This window comes from Saccopteryx leptura, chromosome 4, assembly GCF_036850995.1.
Source record: "Saccopteryx leptura isolate mSacLep1 chromosome 4, mSacLep1_pri_phased_curated, whole genome shotgun sequence".
Lineage (NCBI taxonomy): Eukaryota > Metazoa > Chordata > Mammalia > Chiroptera > Emballonuridae > Saccopteryx > Saccopteryx leptura.
Genome location: NC_089506.1, coordinates 212771391 through 212787854, shown reverse-complemented (window position 1 = coordinate 212787854; position 16464 = coordinate 212771391). Strand labels below are relative to the sequence as shown.

The 16464-nt window shown below is 44.2% G+C and overlaps 1 long non-coding RNA gene across 1 annotated transcript; it reads left to right on the top strand.

Annotated features, from left to right (window-relative positions):
- The first annotated feature begins 8050 nt into the window (after positions 1-8050).
- LOC136403724 (uncharacterized) lies at positions 8051-15396 on the top strand. The gene is made up of 4 exons (XR_010751176.1): positions 8051-8166; positions 14257-14320; positions 14880-14990; positions 15243-15396. It is a non-coding gene; the product is annotated as an uncharacterized lncRNA (long non-coding RNA).
- Positions 15397-16464: the final 1068 nt, after the last annotated feature.

Here is a 16464-nt window from a genome sequence, read left to right as displayed (position 1 = left end):
GGCTCCTGGCCTCTGGGCATTGTCTCTAGTCTCCTTCGGGCCTCCAGAATGATTTTTAAACTTGCTTTATCAGTGTTTCCCAACCTTTTTTGTGCCATGCCCCACCTTAACCTTTCTAAAATTTTTATGTCCCCCCCTATGTAACATACATAATTTTTAACATTAAAAAATTGATTTGTTCACTTAATAAACATAAATGATAGGTTCTAGGAAGAAATCACTATGAAATTGTTAACAAAACACAGTAAGTAAAATTTCAAAACATATAATGAAAAACAAATTTAAATTCCAAATAATTTTAATACAGATTTTTCTATATTAATTTATTATTTTAATTTAGTGTGATCCTTGCGCTTGAAGCTTGCTGCACAGAGATTTTATATTAGGTTCCAATTTGGTTAGCTTTAGTCTCAAGTCTCCACGTTGTGTTATATCCAGCCGATTTCTTTTTTTTACGTTAATCATTTACAGCACTAAATCCACATTCAGCTAAAAATGAAGATGGAAACGGTAGCAATAGTTTTCTTGCACATTTGGTTGAATTTGGGTATTTGATTTCTGTTTCCTCACAAAGCCATGCCATCGCTCCTTTGATATTAAATAAAGCTTTAACTGACTCATCATTTTGCAATTCTGCGAGTTCTTCTTGATACTGCATATTTGATATATCAGACAAATCCACTAACATTGGCTGCATCATCCATGTTGGGAAATCAATTTGTTTTAAATCAGAAAATCTTTCTTTTAAATCAGCCGATAGAATATTCAAATGATTGACAATAACAAGTAAAGCGGTATCAGTTACTTCACATTCTTGGAGCCAATGAAACTGTTTCAAGTTTTTGTTGTTAATATGTTTCTGACATAACTCAATATTGGTAATGAAACCAAATATCTTTGCTTTTGCATCAACAAGAGTTTTATTTGTTCCTTGAAGTTGCTTATTTAATATATTTAGTTTTTCAAAGATATCGGCTAAATAACTCACAAATGCTTTACCATCTATTGTTAACAGATACTTCATTTCAGGTTTGTCGCTTAAAAAATCACTAAGAATATCAAACAGTTCCATAAATCTTTTCAAACAGTTTCCTTTAGATAGCCATCTTACTTCAGTATGAAGTAAAAGTCTCACATGGTCTTCATTTTGTTCTTCACAAAATAGCTTGAAAAGACGCTCACATTTGGCACTAGCTTTAATAGCATTAACACACTTTATTACTGTATGTAATACTTCATTCAGAACAGGCGAGATGTTTTTAGCTACCAAGTTTTCTCTATGAATAACACAATGCACAAGAATCATTTCTGGATTGGCATCTTTCATCAATTTTAAGCAGCCATTTTTCTTGCCCATCATATTGGGAGCACCATCTGCAGCACAAGATGTTATATTTTTCATTGGTATATCATTGACATCTAAGTAGTTTTTTAGCTTATTATATATATCTTTGGAGGTAGTGGTGCTTTCTAATCTTTTACAGAACAACATTTCTTCAGCAAAATGTCCTTTATCAATATATCTTACGTAAGTTATCAATACTGCCTCACTGTCTCTCAAAGTTGATTCATCCATTTGCAAGGAGAATTTTCTTGTTTTCAGCTTTCCAATAAGTTGTTTTTCAATATCCTCACTCATTTCGTCTATTTTTTTCTGCTAACAGTATTGTCACTGAGTGGCATAGCTTTTACATCTTTGTCATCTTTTTCAAGAACCGTTTTAAGAAATGCTGATATTGACGGTTTTATTAAATTCTCTCCTATAGTGTGATTTTCTCCAGTTTTAGCGATGAATAAAGAAATTTGATAACTAGCCTCAAGAACACGATTATTAGTTGAAGTATGAGCAGTAAATAGAGACTTTAATGTTCTTTTTTCAAAATTTTTCTTTAAAGTTTTAAAGTAACTCAAATCTGAATTAATATGAGCACTATGTTTCGCCTTCAAATGTGCCTCAAGACGACCTCGTTTTATTGATTCGTTGGTCAAGCATTGCTGGCATAAAAGACAAAAAGGAATCTGCTCATCGTGAACAGCGGGTATGAACCCAAATTTTAAATATTCCTCCAAATATTGACGAGTTCTTTTCTTGCTTGCACCACTCATTTTACTATGGGCTATAAGAAATAAAAATAAGATCAATTAAAAACTAATATTAAAATATGTGTTAAAATATATTCAATGTGACATAGAGTAAACGTATACTAAAAATTCATATTTATTTAAATGTATATAATACACTTACTACACTACCACCGCAAATCAAAAGGTATCTATATTTTTTCCACTTGACAAAATTTTCTGGAAAGTTATGCTGCTAAAATTAAAATTGTTGTGCATGCACTATTATAGCCCCAATAATATTTATAAAATATTAGTGCTTTCTAGCCCCGATGCAAGAAGTACTTAATAAAGAGTTTAATATTGATAAAAATAAAATCAAATACTTACCAATTATATCTATACAATATATATATGTATATTTATTACATCAACGAGCTTTTACAACAGTTTTGACTGACACTTATTTCAAATTAACACCAACTGAATGATGTGAAACACTACAGAAGTTGCGATGGGCCAATTAGGTGAGAATAACTGCGTTGTTTAGCGAGTTTTTAAAACGTCCGGGGTTCCCCGCAGCAGACGGCACGCTCCGCGGTGAACCCAGGACGAAGTTTACTTGACGACGCCAATCACCCAGTTGATATTTTGGTCTTGTCAAACAAAATTATACTTAATAATTATTTACCGCAATTATTTAAGAATTGCATTTTTTGTTAAATTTGGCACCGATATCTAGCATTGCATTTAAATGGCCCGGGGTGAAAGAGTTAAAGTTGTGTAGAGTCCATTTTCAAATTGCCCCCTTTAACTATCGAATTGCCCCCCTGTGGGGCGTGGGCCCCATGTTGGGAAACACCGCTTTAGATGCTTTTATTTGTATCCTACAGTATAGTGGGTTAAATAATAGGCTCCCAAAACTTCATGTTCACTTGGAACCTCAGAATGTGACCTTATTTGGAACAAAGGGCTTTGTAGATATAATTAGTTAAGGATTTCCAGATGAGATCATTAGGAATTTGGGTGGACCCTAAATTCAATGGTTATAAGCAGAGGAGATACAGAGGCTCAGGCTGGTTGACTCAGTGGTAGAGCTTCAGCCCAGCGTGTGGGTGTCCCATGTTCGATTCCCAGTCAGGGCACAGAGGAGAAGTAACCATCTGCTTCTCCACCCCTCCCCTTCCCCTTCTTTCTCTCTCTTTCTTTCCCGCAGCCATGCTCAATTGGTTCAAGCACATTGACCCTGGGTGCTGAGGATGGCTCCATGGAGCCTCTGCCTCAGGCACTAAAAATAGTTTAGTTGCAAGCAAGCATGGCCCCAGACGGGCAGACCACCAGCTCCAGACCGGGGTTGTCGAGTGGATCTTGGTTGGGGCACATGCAGGTGTCTATCTCTCTGTCTCCCCTCCTCTCACTTGGAAAGAAGAAGAAGACAAAAGGAAGTCACTGAGGTAGAAGAAAAGAGCTATAGAAGAAATGGGCTCAGGAAACACGATACAGAGGCAAATGAAGCAAGCATCCTTGGAGCTTAGAAGTGGAAAGGCAAGGAAAACTTGCCCAGAGGAAGGGGGTGGAAGGGCGTGGGTATGCTCCATAGAGAGGGTCTCACTGGGGCGCAGCCTTGAGGGTATTTATCTGGAGGACTTGGGAGGATCACAATAGAATATTCATCAGTTTCTTAGGTGTGTCTTTTCAGGATTGGTAAGCACCAGGACGGGGTCATTAGTCAATGTATCGGGCTCTGATATCAGCCATGGTGTCGCTTGTCTAGTTTTGCTGCTTGTCTGGGCCTGGAGATTAAGGTGACCAACTTTTTTACAATGAAAAGAAGGACAAAAATAAATTGAAGAAAACATCATAAAAGAAATAGTTTATTCATTGCAATAATAATACACTATAATATGATAAATGCATAATAAAAAACATTTGTAATATTTTATATTGTAATTATGTTTACATGTCTATTAATTTTGTAATAATAATTGTAAGAAAAAAGTACTCATTTAGATAAAAATATGTCACATCACACGCAATGGATCGACTCTGCATCAATCAAATATGGACATGTACAGATTAGTCTTCCAACATCAAAAAGGAGGACATGTAGGAGGACACTTTTCAAAGGAGGACGGAACTTACAAAAGAAGGACTGTCCTCCCTAAAGGAGGACGACTGGTCACCTTACTGGAGATGAAACACAACTGAGGCCTATCTGTATTGGATGTAGGTCAGAATCTCATTGTCCTTGGGGCTCAATGCTCAGGGCTATTCTCTGGCCACTGTCAATGTAAGAAACGTCCAAACTTGTAATTTTTATAAGTTTATTTGAGCCAAACTGTCAACAACTGCCAGGAAGCAAAATCTCAACAGGTTGGGAAAATGCTCTGGAAAATAACGGCTTTTCCACTTATTTTATACATTAGAATCAAAGGGAAGCCCGAGGGCTTACGTGAAATTGATTGGTGCTAGATTAGGGAGGCGGGAGAAAGCAAGGCAGAGGTCTCTGGGATTGGATAAAAAGTACAAATGTATATCCGGAATCTTCTTTTACAAAGGCAGGTATAAGGTAGCTAACAATTAATATGATAAAAGCAACAATGAGGGGTTTTGTTGGTTTCTGCTCTGGTGGGGTGCCTGCCCTGAGAGGGGCAGGAAAAGACCCTTACATTTCAAAGGCATGTTATCAGGTAGGTTATTGTAGATGCATGTAGACAATGGGCAGGCTTGATTAAGGTAAGCACTGACCTTTGTTAGAGTAAAATATTTTCCTAAAACATGACTACCCACCATGAACTGCTTTTAGAAATCTTTTTTTTTTTTTTTGTGATGGAGACAGAGAAAGAGACAGAAGGAGGCATAGATAGGTACAGAAACAGGAAGGGAGAGATAAGAAGCATCAATTCTTTCTTGAGGCTCCTTAGTTGTTCATTGATTGCTTTCTCATACGAGCCTTGAGAGGGCGGGGGCTACAGCTGAGCCAGTGACCTCTTGCTCAAGCCGGTGATCTTGGGCTCATGTCTATGACCCCACACACAAGCCAACGACCCCGTGCTCAAGCCGGCAACCTCGGGGTCTTGAACTTGGGTCTTCTGTGTCCCTGTCTGATGCTCTATCCACTGTGCCAGCACAGTGAAAGTCAAGAAGAAAGTTTTAATTTCAGATCATTCTGTGTGGTTACTCTAGGTCTTGGAGTTTGCAAGGTCACCATGCAGGTGTCCCTCGAGTTCGGCAGTTCAGCATGTGACCCCTTTTTATCCACACCCCCTTGGTGGTTCCCCTCTCTAAAAGGGTCTAACAAACAGGACTAGCAACATGTCAGGGGAATAGAGGTCAGGAGAGTAACCGCATAGACAGCAGTGTGTCAGGGGGGAAAGGTTACCCGGGGAGAGTAACCGCATAGACAGCAAGCAGTGTGTCAGGGGGAAAGGTTACCCGGGGAGAGTAACCCAGTGTGTCAGGGGGAAAGGTTACCCTGGGACTATGGTGGTCCCTTTTCTTAGTTTTGCCCATTGATCGGCACCCAGGCTTACCACCCTGGTGACTTTCTCTAGCTGTCCCATCATCATTCTCATGTCCGTCTAATTGCCAGTCATATCAGGGTTATATAGTCTCTTTGAAGAGGTTGCAGTTGAACTTTTATTTGACATGAATTATAATTGTCAGGCTTGGTAGCATTTTTATATGAAAGTACTGGAGGAGGGGCAGAAGCAGCTGAAAAGTCAAAGATCACAGTGCCAACACTTAAAAGTTTATAAAATATAAAGTGGTGCTCCACCCAACTGCCAAACCCCTGAGCCCTGCACTGCAGAGTGCCCCAGAGCCACAGGGGGCGCTGCTCACTGAAGGGGCCACAGAGCACCATGAGGAAGGCAGGTCCACCAGAAACATCCGTGTGTGTATGGTGTTGGCATAATGTCATAATAGGAAAAGTAGAAAATACCAGTACCTAAATGCCCGTTGGTAAGGTATTAGTTAAGTTCATTGTGAAATAATCATGCATTAAAAGAGGAACTCTGACCTGACTGGTGGTAGCACAGTGAATACAGTGTTGATATGGGATGCTAAGAACCCAGGTTCAAAACCCCAAGGTCACCACCGGCTTGAGGATGGGCTCATCAGGCTGGAGCACAAGCACACCAGCTTTTTTCTTTTTTAATTTTTATTTATTTATTTATTTATTTATTTTGTGACAGAGACAGAGAGAGTCAGAGAGAGGGACAGACAGGAAGAGAGAGAGATGAGAAGCATCAATTCTTCGTTGCAGCACCTTTGTTGTTCATTGATTGCTTTCTCATATGTGCCTTGACTGGGGGGCTACAGCAGACTGAGTGACCCCTTGCTCAAGAAAACAACCTTGGGCTCAAGCTGATGAGCCTTGCTCAAACTAGATGAACCTGCGCTCAAGCTGGCAACCTCGGGGTCTTGAACCTGGGTCTTCTGCATCACGCTCTCATGCTCTATCCACTGCGCCACTGCCCAGTCAGGCAAGCTTACCAGCTTGAGTAGAGTTGCCTGCCTGAGTGTGGGATTGTAGACATGATCCCATGTTTGCTGGCTTGAGCCCGTAGGTTGATGGCTTGAACCCAAGATTGCTGGCTTGAACAAGGGGCCATTGGCTCAGCTGGAGCCCCAGGTCAAGACATGTATGAGAAACAACCAATGAACAACTAAAGAGACACAACTACAAGTTGATACTTCTTATCTTTCTTTCTTCCTGCCCTGTCTGTCTTTCATTCTGTCTCTCTCTTTGTCTCTCTTGGTAAAAACAAACAAACAAGAGGAACTCTTCATTCTAATGGTTCTCAGGGTACAGATGTCAGGCAGGCTGCATTCTCAGCAATGTTAGGTAGGTAGGAAGATGCAGAGATACAGTGATGGTGAGTGGTGGGTGGTAGATGGTTGATGAGGAGGTGGCGGATGGTGAGATTCAGTGGCGAGATTCAAATAATTTAACCACTGATTCTTTGCCCTAATGACTGTTGTAAGTATAAAGAGAGATGAACTGAAAGGTAGTTTATTATTTCATGCAATTACTACTTAAATAACAACAATAAAAAAGGTACACAAAAGTAGATTATAAGAAAGTTTTAAAATATTAATGAAAATATATTAAATAATACCTGACAAAACCCAGCAAAGCTGTTATTTAAGGTATTTCCATATTGCTTCTCCATTGGCATCCTCACTTGCAATGTTTTTCACCTATGGATGGTGTGAACATTACTACAGGTGCTTAGAATACACTGTTGCACAGATGAACATTAAAAAAGAGTAAGGAAGGTAAATTGGTGATTTCCACATTGGGTGGCTGCCCAGGCACCCACCTCAGGGAGAACCCTGATTACAAGTGCCATTTTAACAACTGGTTTGCTGAACTCAACAAAAAATTAGGTATCAGTTCTGAACCCATGTGAACTGGCTGAATTCCCTCCCCCCCCCCCATTGTTCTTATCCCTCCCCTGCAGGACTTGTCCCCAGTAAGCCTCAGGCCACCTCTACTGGCCTTCCCCAGGATCTTCCTTGATCACTGTCTTCACAGGCCAAAGTGTCACCTCCTCCAAAAAGTCTCTCAGGATTGAAAGCTTCTGGCTGTGAGCTCCCAGAGGAAGAGTTTTCTGTCAAAATTGTTGGCAAGGACTGGACAAAAATGCTGGACCTGCACCTCTGTTTACACAACAAGCTCAGGGCTGAGGCCCAGTGGCTCAGAACTGAGGAGTGTGGGTGTTTGGCCCCATCCCTGCCACCCCCTGGCACTGCCGCACTGTCTTGGGCTTCACCCACATTTCTTCTCTATCAGCCACGTCGGAAGCCTGTGCAGAAAACGTTAGGTTTCTCCCTCTCATTCACCCTCACTTTTCCTTTGTTGTCTCACAAAAAGTTTTATTTTAATTGCATTTCCTTCTGAGCAAGTAAAAAATAAATGAGTCATAATAACCTCAGAAAAATATCACGTGATTTCAGCGAAACTACCACTTTTCTAATAATCCACATGTGGGTGCACAGGGTGGAGAGTCAGGAAACGAACTCTTAAGTCTGTTTCCAGATCTGGCCCAGCCAGACTCAGAGGGAGCCTGGAAGAGAGAAGTTGGCCTTCTGTCCAAGGTGAGAGCAGGGCGACTGGCTGGGGGGCCAGGGAAGGAGAACTGCTTCACCGAGACGTGGAGTCCGACAGTGCATTATCCCAGTTCATTATCTGGAACAGGGCAGCAGGCTTAGCCGCAGAGATGGGGGTCCTCAGCCCAGGTAGAATAGGGAAGTGATTTGCATGCAGGAAAATCAGATCTCCCTTCCAGATGAGGCTACAGAAGACAGAGGGGAGAGCCAGGATTAACCAGGACATTTGGGCATCAGAATGTGTGCCTTTGACTTGGCAGAGGTGTGAGGGGAGTAGAGCAGGGAGTGTCAGTGGGTCAAGGACCCCTGCTGCTCCTGTCTCTGCACCCAGATCTCCTTGGGGGTCACACGGCCTCCCACCCCGCTCTAACCTGCCAGAGGACCATCCCCCTCAGGTCCTCCTCAGGTTTGTCCCATGGCAGGTCCTCTGGACCCATGGGTCCTGCTTGGAGCATTGAGTTCGGGGCGGAGGGGTGTCAGGGTTCTGAGCAGCCAGATGAAATAGCCTGGTGTAGGGAGGGGCTGGCAGGGGTTGCTGGTCTCTATTAGACCCGTGGAGCAGAGGAGAGGGGGCCAGGGGCCAAGCCTGCAGTTGCAAGGAATGAGCAGCAGCTGGGGGGTGCTGAGGACAGTGGGCAGGAGGTGAGGGCAAAGGGGAAAAGGCCACATTGTGGCCACAGGAGCTCCCTCAGAGGACAGTTTACCAGGTGGGTAAGGAGACAGGAAGCCATGGGGGATGACCCTAAGAGAAGTGGTTATAGTTCATAGTTCCAAAGGGATCCCTGGAGTCCAGCCAGAGTGGCAGTCTTGAAAGAGGTGAGGACAGGAGCCAGACAGCCACTGGCCGAGCCTAGTGAGGTGGGTCAAGCTGATCTCCTTCTTCTCAGCTCCAGCCATTTGCTGCCCCCCTCTCCAGGCCAGGCAGAGCAAGGCTGTGGGCAGATGGAGAGCAGCCCCTGGGCGGGTCCCTGGTATTTCCAGGCCATGGGGACAGCGAGAGGCCTTGTGGCAGGGGCTGAGGAAGGTGGCCCGGCAAGGCTGGGGAGCCCGGAACAATGAGGGTTAGGCGAGCACTTCCCCCAGGCCTGCAGGGGCGGCTCCTGAGCCTGAGACAGAGCTGCGTCCTAGGACCTCCACAGACCCTCAGTGAATGGGCCTGGGCTCCAGGACAATGAACTCTCAGATCTCTGTCCCGGTGACCCCCTCCAGGCAGGGTCCCTGTGAGGCAGGGACCTCCACCTTTGAGGAGCAGATCCCAGAGGCCCTAGGGGAATGGAGTGTGAGGGAAGACGACTTGGGGTGTCCTCTCTGTTACCAATGAGTTTCGGTTCTTGTCTCCTGATATGAATGAATTTAGACCAGGAACACTGATAAAAGCAAAGGCAGATTTATTGAGGCTCTGCAGAGAGTAAGAACACTGAGATAGGGTCCCAGGTTCTGTGCTCTGAATGGAGGATTTAGGGGTTTTTATGGCTTGAGGACACGGAAGTTTCTGGGGTTAACCAATCAGGGAGTAGGTTAGCAGACTTCTCCTTTTTTGGAACACAGATGTCCAGGTATACAAACACTGATGTTCATTCAGGTATTCATCAGTGAAGCAAAGGGTTCTGGGATTGTGCAGTGCTTATCATGGACTGCAGAAAGGGACTTTTCCAACCAGGTATTGAGTTTGTCTCTGTGACTTGTGGCTTGGCGTTAGATCTAAAACACAAAGGGAAAAGAAGTCGAGTCGGTTTCTGGAACAGTATTTTGTAGCTACCTGTTGATAAGTGCCCTAGTTCTGGCAGGGCTTGACTTGATGGAGCAATTTTGGGGAACATTCCCCCGTGAGAGATTTTATACTCATAATGTCCGTTCTACGTGTTAATGGATGGAGGTCTCTTTTTCTGTAGCTACTTCCTGTTGAAGAGGAATGGTGACCTGCTTAAAAGACTAAAATTTTTTTCTTATTAACTTTATATGAGTTCCTATTTTTGTGATTGGTCTTCATCCTTTTATTACCATTAATTTGTTTTAGAATTGTTGTAACTTAGAAGAAATGAATTTAACTAAACATTGCAAAATACAAAGATTTGCAATGAATTTAATTAAAAAATGTGAAATACAAAATACAAAGATTAATAGCAGAAGGATGATTAGGAGAGGTCCTAGGAGTGGGATAAACCAGGACGTGAGACTTTGTGTGGACCTTTGGAGTTGAGATTCCTTTTTAAGGTTATGAGCCTTTGTTAATGGGTTTTTTATCTTTTCTTGAACCTGTAAGGCTTGACTGGCATAAAAGTAACATGTTTCTGATAAGTAAAGACAGGTTCCCCTCTGACTGGCTGTAAGCAAATCTAAGCCTCTCTAGGTGTGTAAGAGTCCAGAGACTACAGAGTTAATTTGTTCTCGGACTCGGGTTAAAGAGTTGGCAATGATTTCTAGGGATGCAGCTGTTTCCTGAGCTAGGATCCTGTTACCATAGAATAAGTATCCTGCCAGGCCAGCTTCAGTTGCCTGGGCTCTGGCTGTGAGCTCTGTAGCAAGAGGAATGAAGCTTATGTTTAATTCCTAGAGAAGTAGCTAGGCTTTGAGTAATTTGAGCTAGAAAAGAAAATCCATTGTCACCCTGGAGGGACTTTGGTAGTCCAAATGTAGGGATGACTTCTAGTAAACTTCTGCACACCTCTGTAGCTTTTCCAATTCTGGTTGGCTAGGCTTCTACCCATTAGTTAAAGCATCTATAAAGACTAAAAGATATTTTTATCTCTTGCAGTGGGGCTTAGCCATAAAATCAAGTTGCCAATCCTCTGGCCACACGTTCCCTGGTGTTGTACAAGAGGAGTGCGTGGTGGCAGATAGCAATTTTGGGGGTTATTATTAAGACAGACCTTGCAGACCCTGGTAACTTGCCTTATGGTTGAAAATAATTCAGGGTTGAAAGTGAAAAACCTTAAACCTATAAATAGGGCTTCCTGACCATAGTGTGTGCTTTGGTGTAGCCCCTTAAGAAATTTCCTAAAGTTGAACCCTTGAGATTAAGATTTGGCCTTGTTCAGAAGTGTATTATCCTGACTTATTTAAGTTATAGCTAGATGCAAATTTATGATCTAGAGCAGCGGTTCTCAACCTGTGGGTCGCGACCCCAGCAGGGTCGCCTAAAGCCATCAGAAAATACATAATGCATATCAGGTATTTACATTCTGAATCATAACTGTAGCAAAATTACAGTTACGAAGTAGCCACCAAAATTATTTTTTGGTTTCAGGTCACTGCAACATGAGGAACTGTATTGTAGGGTCACGGCATTAGATCTAGAGGTTGGTAATCAGGCTGAGCTTTAATATGGGGGAAAGAGGAAGTTGGAGCTGGAGATATGTTTCTCCTACTTCTAACAGTTGTCTAGCTATGGCCCTCGTCAGTTAGCTCAGTGAGTTAGAACAGTGCTCTAAAATGACAAGGTTGCAGGTTCGATTACTGTCAGGGCACATACAGAACGCAACCAATACATGCCTCTCTCTCCCTCCCTGCCTTTCTTTCTCTCTGTCTCTAAAACTGATCAATAAATTAAAAAAAAATATTGTCTAGCTGCAGCTTTAGTTTCTCTGTCAGCTCAGGAGTTTCCCTGGGTGATTTCTGAGTTTTCTTTTTGATGTCTCTTGCAATGTATAACAGCTATTTCTTTCTTTCTTTTTTTTTTTTTTTCTGAAGCCGGAAACGGGGAGAGACAGCCAGACAGACTCCCGCATGCGCCCGACCGGGATCCACCCGGCAAGCCCACCAAGGGATGACGCTCTGCCCACCAGGGGGCGATGCTCTGCCCATCCTGGGCGTCGCCATGTTGCAACCAGAGCCACTCTAGCGCCTGGGGCAGAGGCCAAGGAGCCATCCCCAGCGCCCGGGCCATCTTTGCTCCAATGGAGCCTCGGCTGCGGGAGGGGAAGAGAGAGACAGAGAGGAAGGGGGGGGTGGAGAAGCAAATGGGCGCTTCTCCTGTGTGCCCTGGCCGGAAATCGAACCCGGGTCCCCCGCACGCCAGGCCGACGCTCTACCGCTGAGCCAACAACCAGGGCCTCTTTTGGTTTTTAACAGCCTTTAATAGTCAAAGTATGAGGCCTTGATATTTAATGCCAGAATTTCTAACATTTAACATACCTCTTTCTTTCCAGATTGTAGATTGTGGCATGGGTATGTAAAATAAAGAAGGCATATTTGGATTCAGTGTAAATATTAATCCATTGTCTGTCTCCCATTCAAGGGCTCTAATTAGGGCAATTCGTTCAGCCTTTTGGGTCAAAGTTTCTGGAGGCAGAGGTTGGAGCTTTAGGGTTTGGTCTAGGCTAACACTAGTATATCCAGCCTTTCGAGTTTCTGTTTCTATGAAGCTGCTCCTATCTGTGAACTATATTTTATTAGGATTTTTAAAAGGAATATCTTAGAGGTCAGGTCTTGATGAATAATTTTACTGATTATTTCTGAACAGTTGTGTTCTAGTTCAGTGTTAGGGGTCAAGGGAGTAGGGATTAAAGTAGTTGGATTGAGGGTTTGACAAATTATGGTTATTTTAAGGATGTCAACAGTAGGGCTGGTATTAAATATTCTTCCTTTGGTTAACCATTTGTCTTCTTTTATTTCTAATACAGGCTATACTTGGTGAGGGCTATATATTTCCTCTGATGGGCCCATGTTAATTTGGAGCCCTTTAAAATTTTTTACTGATTGAATTTTAGAGAGAGACAGACAGACAGGGAGAGGGAAACATCAATTTGGTGTTTCACTTATTCATGTCATCATTGGTTGTGCCCTGACGAGATTCGAACCCACAAACTCGTCAGGTCAGAACGATGCTCTAACCAACTGATCTACTGAGCTGGAAGCTTTTTAAATCAGCAGGGCAGTAGCAGCTACTGTCTGTAGACATGCAGGGCATTCTTTAATACACAGTCAAGTTGTTTGGAAAAGTAGGCAGCTGGTTGGAAAGCTGGCCCTAATTTCTGAACTGACCCGCTCAGACTAAGCCTGAGCTTCCCTGTGATGTAGAGGAGGAAGGACCTATCTGAGTGTGGCAGGCCAGGAGCAGGAACAGTGGCAATGGCCTTCATAAGTTGTTCAAATCTCCAATGAGTCCTGGGCCCACTGGACAGAAATTAGGATTACTGTGTCTTCTTTAAGAGCCTCATATAAGGGTATAGCAAAAACTCCATAATTGGGATCCAAATGTGACAAAAACAGTCGTAGGAATTTTGAGTTGTTTGCTTATTTGTGAGAGAAACAAATTTAGTGTGTATGTATATATATATTTTGGGGGGGGGGATGTATAACATTTATTTTCCATCAAAAATCAGAAACCCAGCCTGACCAGGCGGTGGCGTAGTGGATAGAGCGTCAGACTGGGATGCGGAAGACCCAGGTTCGAGACCCCGAGGTTGCCAGTTTGAGCGCGGGCTCATCTGGCTTGAGCAAAAAGCTCACCAGCTTGGATCCAAGGTCGCTGGCTCCAGCAAGGGGTTACTCGGTCTGCTGAAGGCCCACGGTCAAGGCACATATGAGAAAGCAATCAATGAACAACTAAGGTGTCGCAATGCGCAACGAAAACTAATGATTGATGCTTCTCATCTCTTGTTCCTGTCTGTCTGTCCCTGTCTATCACTCACTCTGACTCTCTCTCTGTCTCTGTAAAAAAAACAAAAAAAAAAACAAAAAACAATCAGAAACCCAGTTATTTAACAGTGATTAGGGAGATCTGAACCTTTTTAGGTGAGATTCCGTACCCCCTCTTGCCAAGGAACTGTAAGGTCTCTGAAGTGTCGTCCTGTGAAGCTTTCAGTAGGGCTAGCTATTAATAAGTCAGGTACATATCACAGACAAAGAGGAAGTTGTATTTCCCTTAGTACTTTTTCTAATGCCCTTCCAAATATACGGGGGCTGTTAATAAGCCCTTGAGGCAGTCTAGTCCAACATAATTGGGTGTTGTTGTTGTTTTTTGGTGCCAGGGTCCCTCCATTCAAAGGCCAAATGAAACTGAGAAGAGAGGTATAAGGGAATGCAGAAGAATGCAATTTGGGGAACGTTTTATTCTACCTGTTTTACTTCCCACAGGAGTGAACTCTGATACCTCGAGAAGATGCAGAAAGCAAAAGGGAGTATACTAGCCTTCGCTGCGGTGAGTCGAGATATACCCCCATCACCATTAGGCCTAGCCACGCCCAGCCACCAGCTTCTAGGACAGGAGCGGACCTTGGTTATGTCCCTCATTGACAGGGTGCCCCCAAGGTTGAAAAAAAGGCCTATGAGGGGGGCCCACTGCTCCTCCTGGGCTGAGACCCCAGGACTCCCCAGCTCACCCTGGGAGCACTTCCACTGGCCAGTCCTGCTCCAGGTGCCTTCACAGAGCCACCTGCTTTGTCCCTCCTGCCCAGGGGTGAAGAGTGCCCTCCCCATGCCCTATGAGGAGGCAGGGCCTGCAGGGTCCCAAGGCCCGCCCTGAGGCCACCGGCTGCTCACTGCCGAGGTGGGAGCAGAGCCGGCATCTGCATTGGAGTTCATTCTTCCCACTGAGCTCAGTGGCATGGGGACATCTTGAGTGTCCCTATCTTTTCTCTGGTTCCTTCCTTACCCCATCAGCCTGGGACCCTGATCCCCATAGTCCCCTCATTGTCTCTCTCCTGTGAGGTCTGCCTGGTGTCACTGAAGTCACCCTGCCCCATTCTTCCTCCATATAGAATATAGGTATCTTCGGTTTTACTGCAGTGGCCACAGGTTCTGCGATATGGGTTGCTGGCCTTTTGGGTGTGTTTGCCCTGGGCGTCGCAGGATACGCCATCTATAATAAGGTCAGAGCATGCTAGGGTTTAGCTGCTTTAGCACCTGGGGAGATCTGGGGTTTGCCGGTGATGTGGGAAGGGAACTGCGCATGAGTAAGAGGGAGGCCTAGGGATGGTTTGGGGAAGGCACAGTTCAGATCAGAGAAGGTAGTGGGGCCCTGCATTGGCCTGGAGGCCTGGTGGCCTCTCCCAAATGGCTGCCCATACCTTCCTCCATTGTCAGCCCCGGGCCTTGTCTGACACACCTTTCTTTTCTTACAGGAGAAATACAACTAGAACCATAAAAGTTATTGACAGGCCAGATGTGAGGCCCTACTTTCCTAAGGAATGTGGTGAAACAACATGCTATACATGGTTTATGTTTTGAGTATGAATAAAATCAACTTTTGGGCAAAATAAAAGTTAACTGAATACACATTTATTGAGTACATACTGTGTGCCTCATGTTCCAGAACCAGGCTCTGAATCCCAGGATTTTGGGTCCTTTGAGACCCAGCACCGAAGCCTCCAGCCTTGGGACCTCCCCTGCCCAACCAGCCCCCACCTGGCCCTTCTCCAGGCTGCCTGACCCGGTTCATCTTTCAGCCCCAGGGCAGCTCTCCTGGGGCCTCCTCAGGGCCTGAGAAGGGAAAATGACTCTGTTTCTCCTCTACCACACTCACAGTCACACACCAACACTGCTGAAACGAGATGTGTGTGATTTCCCACGCCAATAAATCTCGAGTTTCTGTGGACACCTACTTATTTTCCTCTGACTTAATTCTGACACTAACATGAGTTATGGAAGACCTCACAGGTTAGGGGCTCCATCCCACAAGTCTGCCCCATTTCAGACACCAATCGCAGGTAACGGGGCCTGGGTTACTCACAAATTTCTTTCTAACTTGGCTACAGACCCAGGATTCCCACACCCCTCTTTGGGTTCACTAATTTGCTAGAAGGGCCTACAGAACGCAGGAAAATAGTAAAATAAGATCACCAGTTTATATTTTTTAATTTTTTTGTGACAGAGACAGAGAGACAGAGAGAGGGACAGATAGGGACAGACAAGGATAAGCAGACAGGAAGGGAGAAAGATGAGACGCATCAATTCTTTGTGTGGTTCCTTAATTGTTTATTGATTGCTTTCTCATATGTGCCTTGACCCAGGGGCTACAGCAATGCGAGTGACCTCAAGCCAGCGACCTTGGGCTCAAGCCAGTGACCTTGGGGTCATGTCTATGATCACATGCTTAAGCCAGTGACCCTGCACTCAAGCAGGCAACCTTGGGGTTTTATTTATTTATTTATTTTATTTTATTTATTTATTTATTTTTTTCATTTTTCTGAAGCTGGAAACAGGGAGAGACAGTCAGACAGACTCCTACATGCTCCCGACCAGGATCCACCCGGCACGCCCACCAGGGGCAACGCTCTGCCCACCAGGGGGCGATGCTCTGCCCATCCTGGGCGTCGCCATGTTGCAACCAGAGCCACTCTAGCG